General features: G+C 38.6%; 1 protein-coding gene across 1 annotated transcript in view; it reads right to left on the bottom strand.

Moving 5' to 3' along the window:
- Positions 1-24707, bottom strand: part of LOC107722494 (fibronectin type III domain-containing protein 3B-like) — a 162181-nt gene extending 137474 nt beyond the window's left edge. Inside the window, exon 1 of the mRNA XM_016530860.1 lies at positions 24579-24707. The gene's annotated coding sequence lies outside the window, so the exon portion shown is untranslated. The remainder of the gene's footprint in view (positions 1-24578) is intronic.
- Positions 24708-27784: the final 3077 nt, after the last annotated feature.

The raw sequence follows: 27784 nt of genomic DNA on the forward strand, positions 1-27784 counted from the left end.
TCAATGAAGCAGTTTTTTTTCTGAACTCTTCCACAGATGTGTGGCTTGACGCAAACCTGTTTCTGAGCTCTACAGGCAGTTCTTTTGACCTCAGGGCTTGGTTTTTGCTCTGATATGCATTTTCAGCTTTTAGACGTTTTATTAATACGTGTGCCTTTCCAAATCATATCCATTCAATTGAATTTGCCACAGGTTAACTTCACTTGAAGTGTAGTAACATCTACAAGGGACTGAATTGCTTTGCACACTGAGGAAGGCTTTGAGCCGAAACGTGTCTTTTCCCATCAACGATGAATGTAAAATAAAACGAAAAAAGAAGACTGTTTCTCCTATACCAAGTAATTTAACAGATTGACGCACCAAAATAAAAAGATTAAGTGACGGAAGAGCGCGGTGCAACCGGCGTTGTGTAACATCTACAAGCAATATGAATGCTCCTGAGCTAAATTTCAGCTGTCCCAAATAAGGGTTTGAATACTTATGCAATGCTCCTGAGCTAAATTTCAGCTGTCCCAAATACTGATTTGAATACTTATGCAATGGAATTATTTAAGTTTTTTTATTTTTAATAAATTTGCAAAGATGTTAAAAAACAGTTTTTTGCTTTGCCATTATGGTGTATGGAGTGTAGAATGATGTGGGGAAAAAAGTAATTTAAAGCAATTTAACATAAGGGAGCAACATAAAACAAATGAAGGGGTATGAATACTTTTGCAAGGCGCTGTTATATATATATATATATATACACACACTTTATATAATGTATATAAGTAAATGTAAAAAAATAAATAAAAATGTTTTAGTTTTATATTACATATTATACACAATATTACATTTTTAACCCATACATTTTCATATTCAGGTACTACGGTATATATCAAAGTACCTGTGGTGTTAATAATACTCTCACCGTACCATAGTACTTCCATAGTTAATTTGACAAAGTATGATCTTTCATGCTCATACCTGTTCAACATTTGATCGACGTTTCTTCTCATTAAAACTAAGTGCTTCAAAGAGAAAATTAGAAAGCCAGACAGTGAAGTCTTGTAAACGAAGATGTTTAAATGCAAACGAGAGTTCGTTTATAAACAGAAAAAGATGAAAAGCAACCATGTAGATGATTCATACCATCTCTTCAACCATGAAACTCTTCATAAATAAAAGCAGGAGAGAGTGTAGCGTTCCCTCTAATGGTCTGCTTGGGTTGAAATCTGCATAATGGGAGAAAAAGGCCTATAATTTGACCTGGAATGAGTAGAAGATGTACTGAGAGGTTCAGCATCCAGCTGTGCTGTGTTTGGGTGTTCTGGATCTCGGGAATTATGCCTTTGACCTGTTGCGGTTCAAAGTAACATTTCCAAAGGCTCCATCCTTTTTGAAACACACATTTTTAAATCCAACTGAGGACAGACTGAAAAAGAAAGCGAGATTAAGTTGATATTGGACCGAGGGTGATATTGAAAGATGAACCGAGATCTAATCTGATGAAAAATATTGAGTTTGCCCATTTTGGAGCCCAAAGTCACACTCCGTCATGGCTGGACAACAACAACTCACTCAATCATAATACCAACACAGGCAGTGAGATGTTTGCCAACAAATATAAAATGTCAGTCTTTCACTATATCTATCTAGAGACCCCTACACACACAGGAATAACAACAAACCTCACCATGCAGACCTAAATAATAAACTGCCAAATTCCAAGATTAATAAGACAAATAGTAACCTAGCACCTAGTTTTTGCTGTACAGCCATAAAGCATAGGTTGTTCTTTATAGGTAGGATGCTTCCATAGGAGCCTGTGTATTTTTATGCATGTTTATGCTGAAAGGAATTTCCCGGCAAATACCCTCCACAGCACATACACCTCAGGCAATCGGGTTCACAACTGATGTTTTCACAGAACCGAGCGGCGACACCATGGAAACAGTTGTTTCTCATGGCAACAGCATCTCTTTAAGCATTGACTTACCTTTTTCCAGGTCATGCTGAACTTTAATGCTCAGCTTGAGGGAAAGAATGAACGCTGTCATGTGCTAACATGTCAAGATGTATTTAACAATTGCTTTGTTTGTGATATGTATTATATGAAGAAACAAAATCTTAGCGACAAGTATGTTACCAAAATCATAGGAAAAGAAAAGTGGAGCTGGTCCTCTATAAGGCTCAAGATCCAGTTCTAAAGGAAGACGGCATTGCACAAACAGGAAGTTCAGCTGCTGATCACAAGCATGTTTGGGGTGCACATGCACAGTGACAGTATGCACATCACATACTGCACTAGGGGTCAACCGATTATCGGCCTGGACGATATTAAGCATTTATATGGCTGTCGTTATCGGTCATTTTCAAAACTGATTTTCAAATAAAAAAACATTTAAAGAAAGTTTTTGTCAGAGCACTTGTTATTCTTAATTTTGACATTCATTTTAATTTTTAAACCAGACATATATATTGGTTCAAAATATCAGTTATCAGTATCGGCCCTGAAAAACACATATCGGTCGAACTCTATACTGCACCCAACAAACTACCTGCTCCATACTTGACCTACAGGCAAAGCAGATTCTTTTATCCAAACTGACTTACAAATGAGGAATACAAGAACACGTTTAGCTGTACAGTACACTAAGAGTGTGATATCTGTATATCATTAGTCCGCTGTTGTGAAATGGTTTCTTTCCCTACAGAGGTTCACAACATCCATGGAGGAATACAGGAATGTTCTCAGGTGTCACCATACAATGAAAGCTGGACCCAGGAGAATATTCTGTAGAGGCATTCAAATCAGAATAAGGATTGAATAACTACACTCCTGGCTAAAGTGGGCCACCAAAAAGAGGAGTAAGATCTTTGTAAAGCATGTATGGTATAATACGTCTCTTTCTGTAATTTTAGGGCTCTTGCCATTTTTAAGCAAAGTGACAGTAAATCATGTATGAAAAGCTAAAATGGGATTAGGGCACATTGCATGCCAGGCTCAAACCTGCAGAATCTAAATGAGCATCACAGTGATGTGAAGGAATCTAAAAAATAAATAAATTAAGGCAATTGTAAATATATTTTGTAAATGGTCTCATTTGGCAATGGAACTGCATATCATTTTCCTCTAAAATATTTATTCTTAAGAAAACTAAATATGGATAATGACAATAATTGATTAAACTGATATGGATCAAGAATAGTTAAGTACTTTATGATTCCCAACCCTACATACAATACAACGTTTTTATTGTCAAAGTCTTTCATGCTCATGCTTTCCTTCAGAAATCATTCTAATATGCTGATTTGGTGCTCAAGAAACTATTCTTATTATCATCAATGTTAAGAACAGTTGTGCTACTTTTTTTTTGGAAAAGTGATACACTTTTGTTCAGGATTCTTTGATGAATGTAAAGTTAAAAAAGCAGCATTTATTTTAAATAGAAATATTTACTGCCATATTTGGTCAATTCAAAACATCCTTGCTGAATAAAAAAAGTTTTTTGTTTTTTTCAAAACAATTTTAAAAAAAAAACTTACCGTGCACACACTTTTGAATGATAGTGTATAATGCCAAAACGTAAGTACAAAATGGACATTTGGATTCTAAAGGGAAATTGGGTAACACTTAATTTTAAGTTCCAATTCTCACTATTAACTAGTTGCTTATTAGCAAGCATATTACTAGCATATTGGCTATTTATTAGTACTTATAAACAGAGGCGGACAGTAACTAAGTACATTTACTTGAGTATTGTACTTAAGTACACTTTTTGAGTGTCTGTACTTTACTTGAGTATTATTTTTTGTGGGAACTTATAACTTTAACTTCACTACATTTGAAAGACAAAGCACATATTAATGTGTTATTCTGCATGCCCATATTCTAGATCCTTAACCCTACCCCATACCTAAACTTAACAACTACCTTACTAACTATTAAAAAGCAGCAAATTAGAAGTTTATCGAGGGAAAACTTTTAACAGAGAATGTGTGTGTTCCCTATCCTAAGTGTTACTGAAAATTGTAACTGTAGCATTTCTATAGCTCATCTGTAGCCTAAAATCACTAGAATCATAAAAGCATCTGCAAAAAACTGATGTAAACTAGTCAATCAACCACCATGATGTCCCAACAGCTCACTGACAGAGGCACCTGAGCAAACCTTCCCCCAGCTCAACCTTAGTCTGGCCACATCTCTTCTGGCAGTCAGGAGGGTACTCGAATATGGTGGGAAACCGGCTCTCGCATGTCTCCCATTAAGCTCCCTGCACCCAACAATAGGTATTGAAAAGAGGGGAGCAGAAAGCCTGGCCCCAGAGTGGAGCACCTTTGTGCCGGCAGCTCTGGGTGAGGTGGTGCGAGGGCGGGTGTAGGGGGTTGGGAGGAATGCAGGAGACTTCTGTTAGCTTAGAGTTACACAGAGGCTCCGTTGAGCAGCGATGGAGATGTGTAATAAGGTCTCAGGAGCTAAACGAGTGCACCCATTCAGACCGAGCCAGAGAGTTCAACAGGTTCAGATGCTGAGGGCAGACACGTGCATACCTGCATAATGCACCGAGAGGTGCGTGTTCAGCGTGCCTACCTGCCCACCAAAACTGCTCAGCATGGATGCGGTCTACGTGCCACACACAGAACAGTTTACTTCATACGAGAGAGTGACAAAGAGAGACTATCTGAGGGTTTATTTTGGGGCGGCCCACACCGAGTGGTGTGGAGCGGAGTCTATCCGCTCCCTGTAATTGAAGTAATGACATGCCGTTTATGCAGAGGAGCCCTGGCAGCGCAGGAATTCCTCTCCGCTAAAGCTTCTCTTCACTACAGATAAAAAGAAAGACCTCCCCCCCGCTGCTGAGTCATGTCTCGACTGGTCTCCCTCCTGGAAAAGCTGCAGCCCCAGGGCAAGGTTTTGCTAGAAATGGGATGCGTGGGGGAGGAGAGGTGAGGCGGGGAGGATGTAGAGGATTTTTATATCCACACTTCGGTGATGGCGAAAGAACAGAAGGCTTCCTGGTGCACTCCTGGTGACTTCCCTCAGCCACCTGCAACCAGATCAATGGCCCCTCCTTTTATCCAATTTGTCTTTTAAATTTATTTTAAAATACATAAAAAAAGCAGATTCTACACACATTTACATCTCTTCTGTTAAGAACATTAATTTCTGTATTAAAGCTAATTTTGACTGGCAGAAAAAGTTAATATATATTATTCATATTTTAATATGTTTTACAACATTGCAAATCATTATTAGAAGTAGTAGTAGCATTGTCATCCTCACTGTAATTAAATAATATATAAAATATTAAATTACCAATATTTTTTTTACATTTTTTTATATAATTGAATTTTTTATGATAAAGAATCTATTATATAAAATTATATTATAAAGTCTAATAAAATATAAATATTATTTTATTTATGTATTTATTTATTTGCATTTTTATGCCACTGACCCAACCACTTTGCATTCATGGCTGAGTGAAGAGACCCTCACTGGCGTCACTGTTTCTGTGAGAGTTCATACAGCCTCAAGCATTATCTGACTTGCTCTCTACGATTTAGCAAACATTTTAATGTCCTCTCTCTGAGGCTAATCAAACAGCCACTGAAGTTGTGTTCTGTCAATAATTACCCGAGACCTCATCTCACTATGTTTTGACAATGCTAGCGGCACGTACGCCACTTCAGATAAACAAGACTGAGGGACACTTGACTCGTAAACCTGAAGAGAGGAGGTCCGTCTGTCTGACAGACTTAGCTTGTTGCACTGGGGAGTTGTCAGGAACAAAGGCTTCCCTGTGCATGGAGCCCACCTGGGACACAAGCGTTTTTATAAGGCTGATTGAACACAAGAGCACCTCAAGAGCCCTTAATAAGAGCAGAGAGTGCAGAAGCAGCATGCAAACGAAATGGCACATGAGGCCATCCTGGATGCTACTGACGTTTCAATGAAAGACCTTCTCATTCCACAGTAACACCTCACAGCGGACATCCCTCACCTGGCTTCCAGCGAATACCAGTCATTTGCAGAAAAATATCCCCAAGTTCTTGAGTTCTGACGTGTCCAGACCCGGCCCTGACAAATGGCAGTCTCAGCATTTTTCTTTTGTTTTGTTTTTTCTTCTAAATCTACAAGTTTCACTCCACCAGCACCATGAAATGGATGCACAAGTGTCATCATTGTCTCTCTTCCGTGACGTTATCCTGGGAAAAAAAAACCTAGTAAAATCTCAAACCCTGTCAGTCTCTTAGCCCTAATCAAAAACTGATGTTCACATTCCAAATCAACCACACTGAAGCAGTAGAAAAATTCCTCCAGCCTCATAAAGGCAACCAAGCCAATGTTCCCAAATGTTTTCAAAGGCATATTTTTGGAGAGAACGTGCTCTCCTCCAAACTGGTGGAACATCAGCTGGCAGCAGCTTCCGCCCCAGCAACTGGTCCATGAAATCAACGCCATAGGAGACGTGGCTTGTTTTGAGGTGGATCTACATTTCTGGAGGTCCATGGACATAAATCCATTAAGGAGGCCAAAATGATGGCAGCTGAGGTTTGCTTATGGGAAAAAAAAGTTGTCAAAGGACCCAAGTACGAGCATGAGAAGCCAATATCCCAAGTAGCACACAACATTCAGTTTTTCCAACAGTGCTTCCAGGACAAGTGCAAATAAGTGAGAGAGACATTGAAACAGAAAAAAACAAAAGGAGAGCAATTCAACTGTTTACGTCGGCATGAAATAAATTAATCATATTAATGCATTATAAATGCATGCTATAAATCTTATTCAGAATGATTCATCCATGTATATTTAATTTTTTGGGCCTCATAATATTCACAGCTTGACTTCCATAGTATTTTTTTTTCTTCCTATGGAAGTCAATGGATACCAGCAACTGTTTGGTAGGGCTGTGCGATTTGGGGGAAAATATCAAATTGCGATTTTTTTTGGCAGATATTGCGATTGCGATTTGATTTGCGATTTAAAATTTGCAAAGTCAAGCTTCAGCTCAATATTGTCAATAATGTGCAGCACAGTATGGGTATCATTACCCTGCTGAAAAAAACAATAGAAACCATCACAGAAATTCGTATAGTTTCCATTAAACCATTACAAAATTCCTTTTTGTTTTGGGCATTATTCCAATAGGAATTACTGTTGTTCTATTGGTTGCCATCTGCCAGATTACAGCCCACCAATAGAATCCATCAAATAGACACCATTATAGTTTACATTAAAACCAAACAAATTCCCATTATAACCCTGAAATCCATAAAAAATTTTTATTGTGTTTTGGGAGGGGTTCTATTGTTTAGTTTTTTTCAGCAGGCAAGATTATAATGGTATAACTACTTTTACAGAATTAACTTAATTACTGAATTTCACAGAAAATATTTGTTTATTTTTTATAAATAAAGAACTGTATTTCTTAAGTCAATTATTAAAGTATTACATATGTTACATAGGCTGATTTATTCATTTTAAGTATTTGGGATTTTAAGATTCGATTTCGATTAATCGCACAGCCCTACCGTTTGGGTACCAATATTCTTCCAAATATCTCAGCAAAAGAAAGAAACTCGTACAGGTTTGAAACATGAGGGTGAGTAAATGATGACAACGCAACATAGGCTCACTGGAAATATGTGCCTCTACCTACATTTCTGCAAAACTCAAAAAACTTACCTATACATACGAATCACTGAGGTTTCCAGTTGAAATGAACACTAGAGGCAGTAAAACTCCAACAACTTTTATTCTTTTTCATACAAAGTATGATTTACAGAGCCAGCATTTTGATTAAGAAAACGTAACTTTCGCACAATATTACATACAAATAGATGCAGTTTCCAGTTGAAATGAACAATAGAGGCAGCAAAAACTTTTATTCCTTTTCACACAAAGTATGATTTGCAGGTCCACAGTTTCGAGTAATAAAGCCTAATTTTCGCATAATTACTTGAGGAATATTATGTTATGAATTCAAAACAATTTTAACATCCTGCGAGATTTGAAAACTGATACTTTTGAACATGTTGTCACATATACAGCTTCATATGCATGAGTTTTCTAATTCAGTAGGTTTGCTCGGTAGCTTGCACGAATTGCGAAATGGCGTTGCACTTGCGTGATGAAGAGCTCGGGTACGAACCGCGTGAAACTATGGTACAACAAAACAGCTTAAATCCACATAAGGAAGTTAAAACAGCACGGCTGCATCAAAAAATGCGTTTTTATATCACTTTTGCATTTGTTAATATTATCGGGTAGGTTTAGGGTTGGGTTTGGTGTAGGGGATATTTTCAACACGATAGAGCATTAACTTTTTAGTGACACTCCTCGGATATTTGAATTATGAACCACCGTAATACGTACCTGAAGCAACGTAATACAAACAGCAATACGTAACAAAAATGTGCCAGGGTAACATTTTGCACCCTCGTTTTAGCGCCACTCACTGGATGTTTCACTTTGAAACTGCCGCGAAACGTGCAGTTAGGTACGTAATAGCGGTGTTGCAGAAATGCATTTAGAGGCACGTATTTCGAATGAACAAATTAGAATTATTTTGTGTGGTAATCAACATCATACACATTACACACAAATTCAGCTTAACTTCTATTGAACCCGGAATATTCCGTTAAGTAAGGTGAGTGAGAGAGGAGAGAGAGGAGTAGAGAGTAAGGGTGAGGCTGGCACGGTACAGTGAAAGAGTATTCCGCAGCTGCTTTGAAAGCCATTACAGGAGTGAGACAGTGCCAGGGCATTATTTACACCCTGTCAGCAGAGCACACAACACTTCCATGCATAATCACCCAGTCACAACGTCCAATGAGGCAACGGGCATTTGAGATCATGCCGTTGAACCTCAGCTTTGTGGGAAAGCGATCAAGTTGGCTCGATCTGCATCGTGCATCATTTCCCATGTGATAGAGGAGTCAGTGTGTCTGGACCAGGCCGCATCATTGCAAAGGTCTCCTCGGAGCATGGCTCGCTCCCATGGCAGTGGTCAGTAAAGTGAGCTTGCAACAAGTCTGGGCATCGATTCAGCCTCAAATTAGAGAAACCAGGCAAACTGCACATGAGCCTTTTGGGTATTCTGTGTGCGGCAATTTCACACACACACACACACACACACATGCTGAGATTTACTGCAGTTTTTGTTGGGAGGGCCACTATGGCCAGCTGTTTTGGAACATCAGCAGAGAAGGTTCCACTCCACATTTCTTCAGGTAAACAAGCGGAGCAGATGCTGCGTGCAAAATCCCAAAGCACGAACATCAGTGCTGCTCTCACACCCCATCTGACAGAACCTCCCCTTATTCTCATTACGTCTGACTTCAGTGACAGACACGGTTACATGCTGGATCAGAACCAGATTGGGTCTGCTTTTACAGTAACATGAAGCCAGAATAGCTTTCCACTTTTGGCATTAGTTTCCATCCTCGTGACCCCCTTATACATCTGGAGTCTGCAGATGTTAAAAGAAAGTGTGAACTGCCATTACACCTCATGCACGCACACCTTCAAAAACGTAAGGATTGAGCTTGGCCATCTATTTTGTCAGCTGGAAAGCAACACGATCATGTAACCCAACAAAGCATTTACCTTCACTTGCTCTAGCATTGGGTCAGATCCCACCTGGCCGAGTGATGCAACAACCCCATATCTAATAGATATCCAAAGAAACAGACAGGTCACTCCTGCTTACAAGTCTACTATGGGATGTGTACAAGCCATCAGGTTCAGGCCCACCAGGTTAAACATACAGTTCTTAAAGGGGTCATATGATGCGATTTCAATTTTTCCTTTCTCTTTGTAGTGATACAAGCTCTTGATGCATAAAGAAGATCTGTAAAGTTGCAAAGACTAAAGTCTCAAATCCAAAGAGATATTCTTTATAAAAGTTAAGAGTCAACCACGCCTACCTAAAATGGCTCGTTCGAACACGCTCCCACATGTCTACGTCACTATTTGGGAAGATTTGCATAACGCTGCCCAAATGTTCACGCAAAGAATCGTTTTAGCGCCACTCACTGGATGTTTCACTTTGAAACTGCCGCGAAACGTGCAGTTAGGTACGTAATAGCGGTGTTGCAGAAATGTATTTAGAGGCACGTATTTCGAATGAACCTGGGTTGTGACAACGGGTGAACTCTCTCTTTAGACCATAAAATAATCATAACATTTACAAACTTCAACTTCAAATATTAGTCAACTTACCACCAAGTGCCTAACTTCAACCTCAGGTGACAAATTAGAATTATTTTTGTGGTAATCAACATTACACACAAATGTTGTTGATTCAGCTTAACTTCTATTGAACCCGGAATATTCCGTTAAGTAAGGTGAGTGAGAGAGGAGTTAAGGGTTGAGAGAGTAAGGGTGAGGCTGGCACGGTACAGTGAAAGAGTATTCCGCAGCTGCTTTGAAAGCCATTACAGGAGTGAGACAGTGCCAGGGCATTATTTACACCCTGTCAGCAGAGCACACAACACTTCCATGCATAATCACCCAGTCACAACGTCCAATGAGGCAACGGGCATTTGAGATCATGCCGTTGAACCTCAGCTTTGTGGGAAAGCGATCAAGTTGGCTCGATCTGCATCGTGCATCATTTCCCATGTGATAGAGGAGTCAGTGTGTCTGGACCAGGCCGCATCATTGCAAAGGTCTCCTCGGAGCATGGCTCGCTCCCATGGCAGTGGTCAGTAAAGTGAGCTTGCAACAAGTCTGGGCATCGATTCAGCCTCAAATTAGAGAAACCAGGCAAACTGCACATGAGCCTTTTGGGTATTCTGTGTGCGGCAATTTCACACACACACACACACACACATGCTGAGATTTACTGCAGTTTTTGTTGGGAGGGCCACTATGGCCAGCTGTTTTGGAACATCAGCAGAGAAGGTTCCACTCCACATTTCTTCAGGTAAACAAGCGGAGCAGATGCTGCGTGCAAGCAACGTCCAATGAGGCAACGGGCATTTGAGATCATGCCGTTGAACCTCAGCTTTGTGGGAAAGCGATCAAGTTGGCTCGATCTGCATCGTGCATCATTTCCCATGTGATAGAGGAGTCAGTGTGTCTGGACCAGGCCGCATCATTGCAAAGGTCTCCTCGGAGCATGGCTCGCTCCCATGGCAGTGGTCAGTAAAGTGAGCTTGCAACAAGTCTGGGCATCGATTCAGCCTCAAATTAGAGAAACCAGGCAAACTGCACATGATCCTTTTGGGTATTCTGTGTGCGGCACACACACACACACACACACAAACACTGAGATTTACTGCAGTTTTTGTTGGGAGGGCCACTATGGCCAGCTGTTTTGGAACATCAGCAGAGAAGGTTCCACTCCACATTTCTTCAGGTAAACAAGCGGAGCAGATGCTGCGTGCAAAATCCCAAAGCACGAACATCAGTGCTGCTCTCACACCCCATCTGACAGAACCTCCCCTTATTCTCATTACGTCTGACTTCAGTGACAGACACGGTTACATGCTGGATCAGAACCAGATTGGGTCTGCTTTTACAGTAACATGAAGCCAGAATAGCTTTCCACTTTTGGCATTAGTTTCCATCCTCGTGACCCCCTTATACATCTGGAGTCTGCAGATGTTAAAAGAAAGTGTGAACTGCCATTACACCTCATGCACGCACACCTTCAAAAACGTAAGGATTGAGCTTGGCCATCTATTTTGTCAGCTGGAAAGCAACACGATCATGTAACCCAACAAAGCATTTACCTTCACTTGCTCTAGCATTGGGTCAGATCCCACCTGGCCGAGTGATGCAACAACCCCATATCTAATAGATATCCAAAGAAACAGACAGGTCACTCCTGCTTACAAGTCTACTATGGGATGTGTACAAGCCATCAGGTTCAGGCCCACCAGGTCAAACATACAGTTCTTAAAGGGGTCATATGATGCGATTTCAATTTTTCCTTTCTCTTTGTAGTGATACAAGCTCTTGATGCATAAAGAAGATCTGTAAAGTTGCAAAGACTAAAGTCTCAAATCCAAAGAGATATTCTTTATAAAAGTTAAGAGTCAACCACGCCTACCTAAAATGGCTCGTTCGAACACGCTCCCACATGTCTACGTCACTATTTGGGAAGATTTGCATAACGCTGCCCAAATGTTCACGCAAAGAATGAAGGCGTAACTTTTATTCTCGCTGTAGTATTGTTGCTGCCCCCATGTCGTGAAGACGCTGTGTGTTTCGTTGTGAAAGCGAAATTACTTTGTTTGGCCTTCCAAAAGAGGACGATATCTGCTTTGTCATGCCTGGAGCTGATCCGTGCTGGTCGCTGAGGAAATACATCAACTTCGCGCTGTGGATCGCCGGATCGGCTTTCACCGTGGACGAAGCGGAGTCCAGCCCGGGGTCGTCACATGTGGTTGCCGCAAGCCCGCCGGCCACTCCTTCGTCGAATCCGCCGGCCGCACTGTTCTCAAACCTGCCGGCCGCCGCTCACTCAAGCCCGTTGTGTGTAATGCTGTGTTTCGTTGTGAAAGCGAAACTACTTTGTTTGGCCATCAATAATGTTATTTTTAGCAACACCACATGACCCCTTTAAACCACTTTGAACTGTATGTGACACAGTACGTTTTCAGGGGCAGGTGTCCCTGTCCTGGCTCACTGCTTTACGCGTCCCATATATAACCAATGACCACTGCTTCACTTAGGCAGGCTTTTACTGTGATGCTTTATTTTGAATTATTTTGTCTCTGTTTATTACATTCTTTTGTGAATATTTAGACCAGAAATGAGTGGAAAACTGTATTAAAAACTTCAGTTTGCCAACAATATAAAAGCTCGACTTGTGAAAGTGAATAAAGAAATATTTACTGTCTTACAATATTTAAGCTTAATAATAATAATATTGTTAAATTCACTGAACATTAGTACAATATTTCTCATTTTGTAAAATTAGTATATTTAACTACTCAAGTACAAATGCTGTTAGTATAAAAAAATCAAATACATAATTTAACTATTGTACTGTAAAATAAAAATATAGCTTATTATTATTTAACAATATTTAACAATATAAAATTCTTATTACTTACAGTAATATGTGCATCTTATTTTTGATTAGAAATTATAATAATAATAATAATAATAATATAATTTAAAAATGTATTGTTCCCGTTTATAATTTTATTATTATGGATAGAATTATCATTGATAGTTTTATTAGTAGTAGTAGTAGTACTCGTAGTTGCAGCTGTTGTTACACATTGATATTGACTGGGTTCCAAAAAGATACAGTGTGCATGTTAAGTGAACTGAAAGACTCTAAAGACAAAGTGGAATAAAGAGATTTGAGTCAGCCTTAAAGCTTAGATGCAATGTGTGTGTGTGTGTCTTTAAAACCTGGTTTATGTTTGGAATCCGTGAGACAGAAATCTAATTGGAAACTCCAGGGGAAGAAACGATGCTGTTACATTAGCCTCATTCCCAATAGGTTATCAAAATACTCAACATGCATAGAAACACGCAGTGGGCATTATGGGTGGTGCAGATGGCAGCAACACTGCTCTCTCTGTTTCAGACAGTTGAGGAGAGGACTCGCTCCACAGCACGTCATTCAGGAGTTTCCCCCACCCCTGACATCTCCCTTCTGCCTCCAAACACTCCATTGTTCAGGGAATTTCTTCAGAGGAGAGAACTTTGCCTAGTTCTGGCACAGCAACACCAATGATTTCAAATTTCCAACTTGTAATAATTTGACCTACCTTGTCACTATCAAACACTTGAGGGTTTTTTCAGCATCTGCATTGAAATGTTGAGTTTCAATGCCAGCATTACGAACCAAATCTATGATAAAAAAAAACCTCTTTAACATTTACAATTCTTCATGTGTTGGAATTTGCCCTGTTTATACATTCCTCCGAGGTCATAAAAACCCCAGGCTCTTGTGTAGGCCCGAGACTGGCGTTCAATGTCACCAGGCTGATCATGATTTCTGCCAATCCCATATTACATTTTATCCCGGTTATTGTACAAATTAGCCAACTGGTTTTGTTTTGGGGATCTCAAGGGTCTCACAACAATGCAAATCCATTTTACAGCTCTCTGAAGTCTTGCTAAGGAGACTACGTTAGACATGAAGGTTAATAGGTTTGTGATCTGATCAAGGAGCCTCACATTTGATGGTAATGAAAGCCGGCCCTGCTGGACAAACCTGAAGTCACAGCATCCACACAGTGAAGCTCAGCCAAACGAACCCACATCATGGTTTAAAGTCCATGTGCCAGGCAACTTGCCTTTATGGGAAAGGAAAAATCTCCTCTGGAAAAGTCTGGCCTATAGCTATTATATGAAAATTAGGCCCTGAATGCCCGAACAATGCCATTCTTTCAGAGGGAAATCAGACAGGCCTTGGGAACTTCAGCCTAACTATGCTTTGAGGCAACTTCGGCAGAAAGACAGGCACGGACCAATTGTACACGTTCCTTCTCATTCTTTCTGCCAACCATACAGCATCATTATCACCAATGGTTACCTCAGACTATTTCATACTAAACTAAACTGGCTTCCTAAAACCACAGGGGTGAAAAGTACCTCCAGTCTCTAATGAGGGAACAGACGTAGATGGTAAAATTTCTCCTTGAGGTGTATTTATTGCTCAAGTATCTTTGCTCAATCTGCCAATAGTTCCTTTAACTAAATAGAAAACTACTTCACCTTGAGTTTTCAGTAGACTAGCATTGAGTTAAGGTCTGTTCACACCAAGAACGATAACTATAAAGATAATTATAACAATAACTATCCTAGTGTCTACACCAATGGACAATTATAAGCACACACTGCAATAATGTTGTCGCTGCTCAAGCTCTTTACTAAGATCATGTCGATTCCAATTGGCTGCCAATGTTTTCATCATTCATCGCCTAGAAAAAAATCATTCTGAAAGTGATTCCAATGGCCCTGATAAATGTTCATGTACTCATATCGAGGAGGCAGAGGCTGAAAACAAAACTTGGTTCACTTGGTGTGAACGGGACTTTAGCATTGAAACAGCCACATAAAGTGATTTTATGCACAAGAACAATTAAAAGCTTTGTTTGTCCACTTTACCATATTTATTTGATTAAATATGAAAGATATTGGCCTGTCGCAAATTGGCAAGCAACCACTTGGGGTAACTTGATTTATTAATATTTGAAATTTTTATGCCTCAAGTGCCCTGTTGCTCAACAAAAAAACAAGATGCCAAGTTCAAAGCCATTTTCAAAAGCCATTAAAGTAGTAATACCAAACTAAAGCCACACGATGAGGAACTAATACTCAAAGTCCCATAGGAGCAAAAGGTCACTGGTCAGATTGTTATAAACGAAGATTTCCGAGTCAGGAAGGACAGTAACTCTATAGAGATATTTTAATAAATAAAAAGTTGAAAAGATGAAACAGTCCGTCTATCTTTCAGCAGCAATGAGAACAAAGTAGCCTGACACTGCCAAAGAGAGCAGGAGAGAGAGAGAAAACTCATCCAACCATCTGGATGTGCACTAGGCAGAAGTCCAGGAGGCAGTAAAATTCATTCCAAGTCCCTGACCGACGTGCGACTGCCACGTAGCTGTTAATGCAGGAGGACAGAGAAGAGGGAAGAGGCTGTCTTATTTCTGCAGAAACACTTTCCCACAGAGCAACACAAGCACATCTGCCTGTCTGCCTACACAGCACACTGTTACTCAATCTCACAGTTTTGATGTAATTTAACAATGTGATAATGATCATTTGGAAAGGTTCATAATAATAGAATATACTTATGGGCGTCAGACATTTTCACAAGTCTTTGAGGTGGTCTCCAAGCCTCAACTCCTTGGGTAATAATAATTTTTTTATTCACTTCTATACTTTAAGTTAGTCAAAGAGCAATTCATTTTGTTATTCACAAATCAAATCAAGTCACAAGGCAATTATTTACAGTGTTGTTATTGTCAACTAAAAACTAAATAAATATAAAATATAGCCGAAATTGAATAAAATGAATGAAATCAAATGAAACACTTCATCTAATATTTATATTATATATGTTGCCTTAGCAGCTAACTGAAGTAAGGTGAAGCACTAAAATTACTCAAATAAAAATAAATAGAAATAGCTATTAAAAAAAACTAAACAAAAATGACAAAAGCACATAACAAAATTACTAAAACTTGAAATAAACGGAAAATATAAAAATCAAAGATAATTCAAAATATCAACAAGTACTATAAAAGTAAATTGAGACTTAAAGATAGTTCACCCAAAAAAAAAAAAAAAAAACAACCCTTTATTTTAAGGTGTCCTTGTTACACATTACATGTACTTACTATTATAATAATAACAATAAATTATGCATAATTGCATGCAAGTAAGCCTAAGCCAAATCCTAATTCTAACCCTACCCATATAGTTAATACATGTAGTTAATCAATATTACTCAGAACTTAAATGTATAATTGCACTGTAACAAGGACACCTTCAAATAAATATAAAAAGTGTAATATATATATATATATATATATCAAGAAAAAAAAGCATGGAAAAAAAAATATTCTTTTTGTTTTCCAGAGACAAAACAAAGTCATTTCATAGGAATTTCATAGGAGTGAGACAGACATTACGCCAGAAATGTCATTTTTGGGTGAACTATCCCTCTATGTCTGACGTTTCAAGCTCAAATTTCCATTTCTAAAGTAAATAAATGCTGCTCTGAAGAAATAACCTCTTATAACCAGATTTAAAGTGAAGAATGCTTATTGGTGTGTGACATTAAAGAATGAATTTCTACAATGGCTCTTGTAGTGGGACGGTCTAGACTTGTTGGTGACTCAGTCGGTCCACAAACAGGAAAAAACAGTAATGTCTAAAATACCTCCAATATGCACCACACTACTAAGAGTGTAAACAGCCAGGTCACCACACAGCTCACAGATCTCGGCTCTCCTGAACTTTTTTTGGCATGCTGAACTTGTGTTTAGACCAAACTGAGAGGAAGCAGCCTAACTCCCACAAACACATGAAAATGACTCACTCCATACCCATGGCTGTGCTTCAAGATTTTCCTTCTCTTTTCCTTTTTTTAAGCTTAGAAAAAGAGTTCAGTCTGAGGGAGATCAGTACATGAATCCACAGCAGTCAGTACATTCACATGTGCAGTTATAATGGAGCAAAAGTGGGATTTTACAAAGTCAGACTATAGTCTACATCTGTCCAAATATACAACCAACTGCATTACTCAATATTTAAAATATTAAATATATGCCGTGCATCATCTCGGTCTAACATCAAAAGTGGATAACGTTGAGGCCAATTGCCTAAAACATCCTAGACAAAACTGAGCTACAAGTGAATTATCTAGGTCTGTTATTCTAAACTAGAACATAACATTATTTATATAGAAGGTTTATATAGGTTTATTTATATAGAAAGTATAGAGGTTTAGTTTGCTGAAAATTCTAAGGCAAGAAATGGCTTTTTACTGAGCTGTCCTCAGGAGCTGCACGCAAAAATTCAATGCGATCAGTTGAGTTTGTTCTGCATACAAACAACTCTTATGAACCAGTGCTCTTAAGGGAAGCAAAAACAATCAGCAGGATGAATGTAGCCGGATTCCCAAAATGAACGACTCATAAAACGGCCCTTTAAAAGAATAATTCATAAAGATGAGTTACTGGTTTGAATCAGTCTGATTCAAATATAATTTATAGTCTTAGCTGAGAGAGAATTTGTTTTATATGTTAGCAAATTGGACACTATAAGTTAAATCTACCCAAATGAAGTAAATGAATCAAAGCTGTAATCGAATCAAAAGATTGTGATTTAGAATCTGAACAAATCAGGAATTCCCAGCCATAGCAAATGTATTAAGGGAGAAGTGCTTCTTCAAAGGTTGGGATTGCACTCACACAGGTGCCATTTTTAAGCCATTAGCTCTTTTCTCAAGAAAACCCATTCATCCTTCTCTTCCCATTACAAGCCACAAAAATAAAAACTCTGAGAATCAAATATTTTTCAAAATAGGATACGTGCTTACTAAGTATTTTCAAGACACCAACTACAAATGTCCCCACAATCTTCCCTACAAGTTTGCATTGCAATGCGGAAGTGGCCACTTTCGTCCACATTTGGATGGACATTTTATGGTCCTGGAATGCCGAATGAGTCAACACTTTGGAACGGTCGAATCTTATGCCCAGGCCAACATTCAGGGTTCCCCCAGCCCCCAGCCGAATGGGGCGTGATCATGAATTCAGTCGGAGGAAGATACAGGGAACGGGGTGGGGGGTGTTGAAATTGGGGGACAGATTTTGCTCATTTGTCCCACATGGCTAAACACGCTCAAAGAGGGCAGCTCAGTTTAAACAAACATAACCACTTCCTCCTCGCTGCACACAAAGCCTTTAAACAGAAACCCGTCCGTCGCTCCTCACCGGGTCATTTGGGGGAAAGAACAGCTAGCCGCCAAAACACAGCCTTCCCTGTGTGGCTCAGCATCTGCAGACACCCTAAAAAAACTCAAACATGGCCCTGCTCCTCAACTTCACCTTCACCTCACACACCTAAAATACCATTACAGCAGACTCAGCTTCCGGAATATATCTGGTCATTTGCTTACGGACAAGATCTTAGACAAGTGTCAGTCACTGAGAGAAAAGTACAGGCATTAACTGAGCTTCCTAGTTCTTTGTAAACATACCATACTAAATTAGGGATGCATATATCTGTACCACATCAGTTATCAGTAACAGTTTAGATTAGGGACCACATATTCACTATTAACTAAGACTTTTCCCCTCAATAAACTCCTAATTTGCTGCTTATTGATAGTAAGTAAAGTAGTTGTTTTAATAGTTAAGTTTAGGTATGGGATAGGATTAAAGGATCTAGAATATGGTCATATAGACAAGGCATTAATATGTGCTTTATAAGTACTAAGTAGCAGCTAATATGCTAGTTATATGCATGCTTTTCAATATTCATTGGTGGATGTTAAATTCACTTATAAAAGAACTACATATTAAAAATAAAATGTAATAAATGATTAATAAATAATATTATGTACAAACGGTTTACTATATTTTTAAGTAAAAACAAAAATCACCTATGGTTTTATATCAATGTGTAATATAATATTATAAGTAATATAATAAGTGTTATATATTTATGTGAAATACATATTTTACCGATTTTTAGATTTACTATACTTCACCTTTTAATTTTTATATCATTTATTTTGTGCAATCTTCTAAATACATCAAATGTAATATCCACCAATAAATGCAGCATTTAAAACTTGTTTGTTCATTCATTTTAGTGCTTTATATTTAATTTCGACAATACACAACTTTAACATCAGCCGTTTATTGGCTATCATCTGTAAGTGCGAGAAACAGGAACAGAAAAATAAATTATAGGCAAATAATTTATTGTAATCAAAAAACTGGCAGTCCCCAACAGGAATGTTAAGGAGCAGGCGTTTCACCCCTTGTTGACTCTGGAATGCTGTAGAAAGCGAAAATTCAACATTGACACATTCCTTCAGTGCCACCTGGGATGCCACTGGCCTCGCAGCAATGGCTGCCATTCCCACGACCTCTCTGCTTACTTTATTTTGGTAACTTCACACATCCAAAACATGGCTATCGAACAAAGAGAGATCAGCGGTACTAATCCAAAAGAATAATATGAATTAGCTGGAAAAATTCACCGGGCTGAAACAGATCTGGGCAGTAAGAATGGATAGCCCCCGTCCACCCCTCCTCGCTCTCAGAGGTCAAAGGGTGAAATTCCTCATCTTCCATCAGGCCTCCAGATTTCACACACTATAAGGGGGAGTGCTTGGATGGGTTAACAAGACCTGGTGAGATGGAGGGATTGTGGGAGGTGTTGGTCGAATGTCCTGCTGGTAGGGGGGTGGCATAAGAAAACAGGAAGTCTGGGACTACAAATATATGCACAGTGGTACTGCTGACATGTGTTTGCACAGAGCAGCTTGAGATGGGATCAGCCACAGCGTACGTACTGCAGACCCTTAGTGCAAAAGTGGCAATAAATGCACCACAACAAATGCATTGCATTGCACATGCATGCTGGCTAAAAGCGTCATTAATGAGCTGCTGCCGCATCTGAAGTTTCCATTGTCCAGCTAACAACGGCCATTTCTGCACTCTGAATGCTAATGCAAGCACGAACATACACCAGAGGCCACCTGACCAAACACTGAGTGTTTTTCCGCTCTGCTTTTAGCTAAATGTGCAAGCCTGGCCATTTGAATAATGCATTGGCATGACGGAGTGGATGCATGTCAGGAATCAGTGTCATGGAGTGAGCTGCAGCATCTGACCCTCTCCACCAACTGAAAAACAAGAGATAAACCAAGCTGTGTTCTTGCATTGTGAAACATTTCAAAGTAGAGCAATGGAATACAACAGTTTCCATATGTTTTTACAACTCAAAAATTTTATAATATCTGACTGCCTGAAAACAGGTCAATGTATTTTAGCTTATAGAAAAAAAATTTTGGTAATCAGTCTCACAAAATGAATCTAGACTATAGTAATTGAGTAATTGGCTTCATTTTCTCAAACTCATGTCATTTCAAATCTGTATGACTTTCATTTGTGGAACACAAAGAGGGATATTTTAAAGAATGTTGGAACTATTTTATCTCAAAGAATTACCGTCAATAAAGATGCAGTCACATTAGTGATTTTTCAGTGAAAATCATGGACAAAAAAGCTTGATTGTCTATTGTTTATTGTCTATTGCTTAGCAATGTAAAAACAGCTCACACAGAAGTAACTTTCAAACCAAGCAGCTTTCTGTTTGTCAGTGCAGAGAATTCACATGAGCAACTTGAAAATGGGTGAAATCTGCATGGGGAACTTTTTCTTCCTCGTGTGAATCTCCTGATTGCACAGATTCCTATTGGAATGACTGGATTCCGTCTGCAGAATTTCACCAAGCAACTGTAAATTTGATGCACCTTAAGGGTCCAAAACACCTTTAAACATTGTATAAAGTCATACAGGCTTGGAACAACTTTGGAGTGAGTAAATAATGACACAACGTTCTCTTTTAGGTAAACAATACCTTTAAACATGTTAAGCTAAAGATATCTACAATCTACATCAACTAGTCAATTCTTTTCAACTCTAGTTGGTTGTTGCAAGAGATGCGAAACAAAGCAGTCTAAATAAGAAGGTATGTTATGGCATCCAGCAACAACATCCTGCAGCTTGTCTCTTACAATGCTGGCTGAAGTGACGGGTGTACAGTTAGGTGGAGAGGCAACTGTCAAGAGAAAACGGTGGGAAATGGAGTTGAAAGGCCTCTTTTAGCTTCATCTAAATCAACTGTCAACAAACATAGCAGCACTGTGTCAAACAAACATGCAACGAGAAGATGCTAAGAGCGCAAACGAGACATGCATAAAAACAATAGCACAATGATTACTGTTATGCAGAACCCTGCTTTTAGCTCCACTGAATGACTCTATATGTGGCCGTGGTTGGCTGATTCAAGATGAGCAGCAGGATCCTGATTCATGGACCAGCTGACGGCCACATCATCACCGCATGCATATTTCCCAAGCGCTAATGGTTAAAGCACAGATACAAACTTGTTCTGTCTTGCTTAACAGTTAGAGAGACGCTGGCTTTCTCCGCCTAATGAAGACAAGCGAAAATAGCGCACTTGAGAGTCTAATGATAAGACCATGTGACTTTGCTGACCAAAACCATCACTGTTTTTCTACTCATCTTTTTTCCAAAACATACAGCAGATGAAGGACATGGAGTTCACTGGATGCTATGACAAAGTATAAAATAGGGAGAGTCGTTCCTAGAAGAACTCTCTGAACCTGCACAAGATGGAGCAAATAGAATTTTACAACGTCTACTGACAAATAAGTGTAACTAAGAGATGTGAAGTTGTTTCAAAGGGCACCAGTCAGAGAAAATCAGGAAACGTCTTCAAGAAGGTGGACTCTCCGCTGCAATTAGGAACAATCACAACAGATTTTATCACGCTGCACTGCATAACATCAGCACACATCAAAGCACAGAGCTGCTCCCAGGATGATGGGGAACTGTAGGGGGGAGGGTATGAGTGCACGTGCAGTATTTGAGGTGCCCCTGGGGAAACAGACCTCCAGCTCACCAGGTACAACCCCATGACCTCAAAGGAAGAGCACATTCCTGCAGCGATGCCCAATCAGGAAGTTTAACTCCCCATGCCAGCTCTCTCAGTGCAGCACCTAGACTGATGAAACAATGGCTGTCGAAGCCGATTCATCAGACATTGGCTAAAAAAATAATACAGATATTTTGTTTTGAAAGTGTCTCAGATATATGCTGGTTGTGGGTCCATGGGAAACTACAGTTGTACTGCTAATTTTTTGCACATTTTCCTAGTTAGTGCATACGTTTGAACAATGATTCTCAACTTTTTTGACTCCAAAGTCCTCAATGTATATGTAACATTCAACAGCCAATCTTTGGTCAATTTTGACATGGTTTCTTGAAGGGTTTCTTTTGCAAAAAAAAATGGCTATTTACAAAAATAGATTAATATTAAAATTGATGTAACTTTAAATGGTTATATATATTGTAGAGACTGAGACACAACATTAGCACAGCTATGGAGGTAATATAGGTTTCCACAGTGGTTGTAGAGTGTTGCCATGGGGAACGGGCATTATTCAGAAATATGTGTGTTGAATGCTGCGACTGACCAATCAGAAACAAGCATTCCAGAGCGTTGCATAATGTAAGCAGAAAATGCTGCAACCCAACGTTTTATTTATAGATTTGATTTATGGCTCTTACAGAAAAAAAAAATTTCACTGGTCTTTTTTGACAATATTGAAACAAATTTCAGCTTTGTGTGCAATTGAAAAAAAATGGCTCACAAGTATAAAAAAATAAAATGCAGGATTGAAGTAACAGGACCTAAAGCAAGCAGGTCAGAACAAATTATCACTCCATGGGAAGTATTGGGAAAATTCCTCTATGCTGAAAAAAATAAAAGAAAAACCGAGAAATGACATGCATATAGAATATTGTACCAGTATTTAATGACAATATTGAAACAAATTCAGCTTCGTGTGCAATTGAAAAAAAAATGGCTCACACGTATAAAGAAATAAAATGCAGGATTGCAGTAACAGGACCTAAAGCAAGCAGGTCAGAACAAATTATCACTCCATGGGAAGTATTGGGAAAATTCCTCTATGCTGAAAAAAATAAAAGAAAAACCGAGAAATGACATGCATATAGAATATTGTACCAGTATTTAATTGTTTTATATAGCTTATTTTAAAACATCTTGTGGCCTCCTCGGACGTTCACCTATTGGCCCCAGTCCCTGGTTGAGAAAGTTTGTAGACATAAGACGATAAGGAGCTGAGGAATGCAACATCTTATTTTTCTGCAGCTATTTTTTAATAAAACATTGATTCTTTTTTTCTGCCCCAGTGCAATAATTTACATTTTTAGAAAAAGTTATGAAATCCCTCACTCAGCTGGAGAACTTAAACCTGACGTCATTTTCTGCAGATCACATTTCTCCTCTCACAGATACTGTGCTTCTTTCTCTCCAATAAGACCTCTGGGTCCAGGAAAGAGCACAACTCGTATGGCACAAACCATCTTAAAGCGTTATTTCGGTGACCAACAACATCATCCAAGAGATTAAAAGCGACCTTTAAAAGTCTTTTTCCAGAGCAGCTAATTGCGCTTTAATTCCCAGCACGAAGGTGCAATCAGTACTTTCTGACGTTTGGAAAACGATGCACGGCGTTGCATTAAACCAAAACAATAAAAAGAAAGAAAAACAAACAAGTATCAAGTCGAGATACTTTCTGCACAATATATTACAGAACAATGACAGCAGCACATAATGTTTTCCTCCATAAAAAGATACAGCTGTAGAAGAATAGGCTGTCTGGAATACTAGGGCATGATGGAGTTGACCACCTTCACTTCATATCATCAATCATCATTCCCGAAATCTTTGCCAAATATTATTCGACATCATTCCAGCAACTGCCTGTTTTGGAATATTATATTCGCCAAGAAAAGACACCAGGAAAAGACTCAGCATCCCAAATAAATTTCACGTAAACAATTTTTTTACCAAGACTCGTGGCTTTAACAAAATACTTTCTAATAGAGCTAAAGTGTAGCGTTTTTATACAACGGTATCGTTTACGTAACAGAACGCGCTACATAGAACATCACAAACTCCCCAAAATTCCAAAGTTGGAATTCAGCGACGCAGACGTCAAACTATGTATTTTCTCGTAAACTGCGCCTGTCGTTAGAAAGTCGCACGACGAGTTTTGAGCATCTCTGGGCAAATAACGGTTTCTAAAAAGAATCCATGCAAAACAGTCAGTTTTCCAGCGGAGCAATGAAGTTTTCCGTCTCTTCTCCTGGTTGGCCAACTAACCCAGACTCCCGGCGTCACCGCCATCCAGACACAAAAATGCACGCAACTTTCCGTTAGGAACATATTTCATCGTTTAATTGGGAAAAAGCACACAAACGCGAACTGTGGCAAAAGATAGCGCTTAAAAGCGATAAGAAAAACTCACCTCGCTGCAATAAAATGATCTTGAAAGAAACTCCAGAGCTCCACTTTCACCCCAGACACAACTTTGGCTCTCCCTGCTCCAGTCTGCTGCACCAGCGCTCACTCAGGGGGAGATTCCGCGGCCATGTCAATTATGTCCCACAGCACATGTGAGCTTGATCCTGCCCCTTTTACCGTAAGCAACCATATAAACGAACTTCACAGAAGAGCCGAAGAGAACAATTCAAAAGACTATTTAACATAAATACCACCACCAGACACACGCACAGACACAACTTTTACTATACACCACAACAGCAGTAATAAACTCACTTTTACAAAGATTTATTCATGCTGGGTTCAATGGTTCTAATCAGATTAAAGGTTGTTTTTATGGATTTTTACAAGAATTTATACTACTGATTATCAGATAATGGCAAAAAAAGTTCATTTTCTGTTTTTAATACAACTAGTGATTGAATTTTTTTTTAAAGAAAAACTTCATGTAAGGCTCTTTGTTGTCAGTACTATTTTTTATTTGTGTGAGATTGTTACTGATTATTTATGTATCTATGTATTTATTTATTGTAATTTGTAAACAGAAATAATCTGTCCCACACTGAGTATCCTTGGTTTTTGCTGTCTCCTGTGGTTTGATGTTTGGTAACACTTTACAGTAAGGTTCCATTTATTAATATTAGTTAACTATTTATATAATTTGTTAACATGAACAATGAAAACTATTTTATTTCTTAATCTTAGTTCGTGTTAATTTACTAAAACTTTATTGAAATCAAAAGTTCTGTCTGTTAATATTATTTAATGGACCTGAGCTAATATGAAGTAACAATGAACAGTTGTATTTTTATTAACTAACTTTAACAAATATTAACCTAATAAACACTGTAAAAATGATTTGCTCTTTGTTAGTTAATGTCAGTTAATGCATTAACTAAAGTGTTACTAATGTTTTTATAATGGTCAAGCTGGTACTGACCACACAATCCAAAACACAGTACTGTAACCTCTATTAAGTCAGATTCCCCCCAATATTCAGATACAGTAGATGATCAAAATGTTTACCAATGATTGAGTCTTTACATTTTACCGTTAGACTCCCTAAACTGTTACAACCTTGCAGTTCTCCTGGATGTCATTATATTATGGGACACTGTTTGCTGGACCATCCTGAGTTGGGATGGTTTTGCAGGTTTGCAGGCTTGTCTGCATGCTTGCAAGTCTGTCATCAAGACAAATTTAGAAGATTAGATGGATCATTAAACTGTCATTCAAGTATGCAAGCTATTATAAGTCCACTGCATGTCCGTGACTCATGGCATAATCATGTAGGTAGGTATGTAGGTTTTAAAATCTCAAAATCAGAGGAGCACAGCTGAACAAACTCAATGCCCCTTGTCCTACATTTTCACTTCTCTGACAGTGGCAGGCAGGTCACACGGTGCAAATGTGTCTGCTGCCACCAGCAGGACAGTTAAAGGAAGGGCAGGAGAGCGCTGAGGAACACAGCTACTGTTAATATAGCATGTTTAGAGCTGCTTTTTATTAATTGAATTAAATTTACTGACCCAAATCTTTTAAACAGTATTGTATTAAAAAGTGTCAGAGGTTCAGAGGTGGACAAAGTATACAACTCCATTGCTTGAGTGAAAGTACCGATATTGCTGGTCAAATTTTACTCCATTACAAGTGAAAGTTGTAAAGACAGAAGTACTTCCTTTTAAAAGTACTTAAGTACCAAAAGAAAATGTCTTTTTCTATGTCAGTGCACTGTTTTATTATTGTTGTATGTAATACTTGCAATATCTGAAGCAACTTACTGAATACACTGACTAGCTTGTAGTATCTTTGGAGTAAAGAGCTTTTAGAATGTTAAAAACCTATAGAAATGAAACAAGTGAGTTGACCAAAAAATGTGTTATTTAACACCCCTACCCACCCCCACAAAAGCAGGATAGTAGTGATCTCACACAGCTCTGACAGTGTGTGCACACGTGTAGCCATTCGTCCACATTTGAACCGAGTGGATAGTGAAATTGCTGTAAATACAGACTGATAAGAGAAAAAAAATCAAACCTGCTTTAAAACCCAGCAACACAACTCTAGCTGTAAACTTTACAGCAGCACTGCTTTAACAAAAAAGCTAAACAGCAAGATTTGTTTGACATCAACGCTCTCGCGGTATTTTGATGCCACACACAGAACGGTCTGTGCAGTGCTACATAAAGTCAAACACCTATTGTGTTTTATTAGGAGATGCACAACAGTTCTTCTGTGGCTTTATAGGTAATATTTTCATTTACACAATTTTGCTAAATCAAACAAAATTGTGTCTACTATATACCACAATATTAACTTCTTACTATTGAATTGTTGTAAATAAATATCACATTTGCAACTGGCCAGTGTTCTCAAAATGCTGGGAAACCACTTCACATAACCCTGCTACAAAAGTGATTACTTATAGGCTGTCTAAAAAAAAGTCACGTTTTAGAGAAGAAAAAAATCACCACTAACTTTCAAAGCTGCTACATAGTAACAACTTTCTACTTCGAGGATCTTGATAGAAATGTAGTGGAGTGAAATTCGATCATTGTCTTTCAAATGTAGTGAAGTTAAATTCATAAGTTTTCTGAAAAAATAATACTCAAGTTAAGTACAGATACTCAAAAAGTGTACTTAAATACAGTAATCAAGTTAATGTACTTCATTACTGTCCACCTCTGCAGAGGTTTGGCTTCTCTTAAATGAATAGTTCACGCAAAAATGAAAATTTTGTCATCATTTACTCACCCTCGTCGTTCCAAACCTGTATGAGTTTCTTTCTTATGTTGAACACAAATTATTATTATTTTTTTAAGAACCAAGCAGTTGTTGGTCCCCATTGGTTTTTAGTAGGGAAAGAAATACTGTGGAAGTCAATGGGGACCATCAACTGTTTGATTACCAACATTCTTCAAATTATCTTCTTTTATGTTCAGCATAAGAAAGAAACTCATACAGGTTTGGAACGACATGAGGGTGAGTAAATGAAGACAACATTGTCCTTTTCGGGTGAACTATTCCTTCAACATTAAAACAGTCACATACAATGACATAATTTTCCTTTTTTTTTTTTGATTTCTTTATAAGTGAAATAACCTCACTACAAAATGCTTTGCATCAAGCCCAGGGCTTTCAAATGTCTGATAAGTGGAAAATGACTGGAGA

Source organism: Sinocyclocheilus rhinocerous, unplaced genomic scaffold (assembly GCF_001515625.1).
Source record: "Sinocyclocheilus rhinocerous isolate Xijiao unplaced genomic scaffold, SAMN03320098_v1.1 scaffold541, whole genome shotgun sequence".
Taxonomy (NCBI): Eukaryota; Metazoa; Chordata; class Actinopteri; order Cypriniformes; family Cyprinidae; genus Sinocyclocheilus; species Sinocyclocheilus rhinocerous.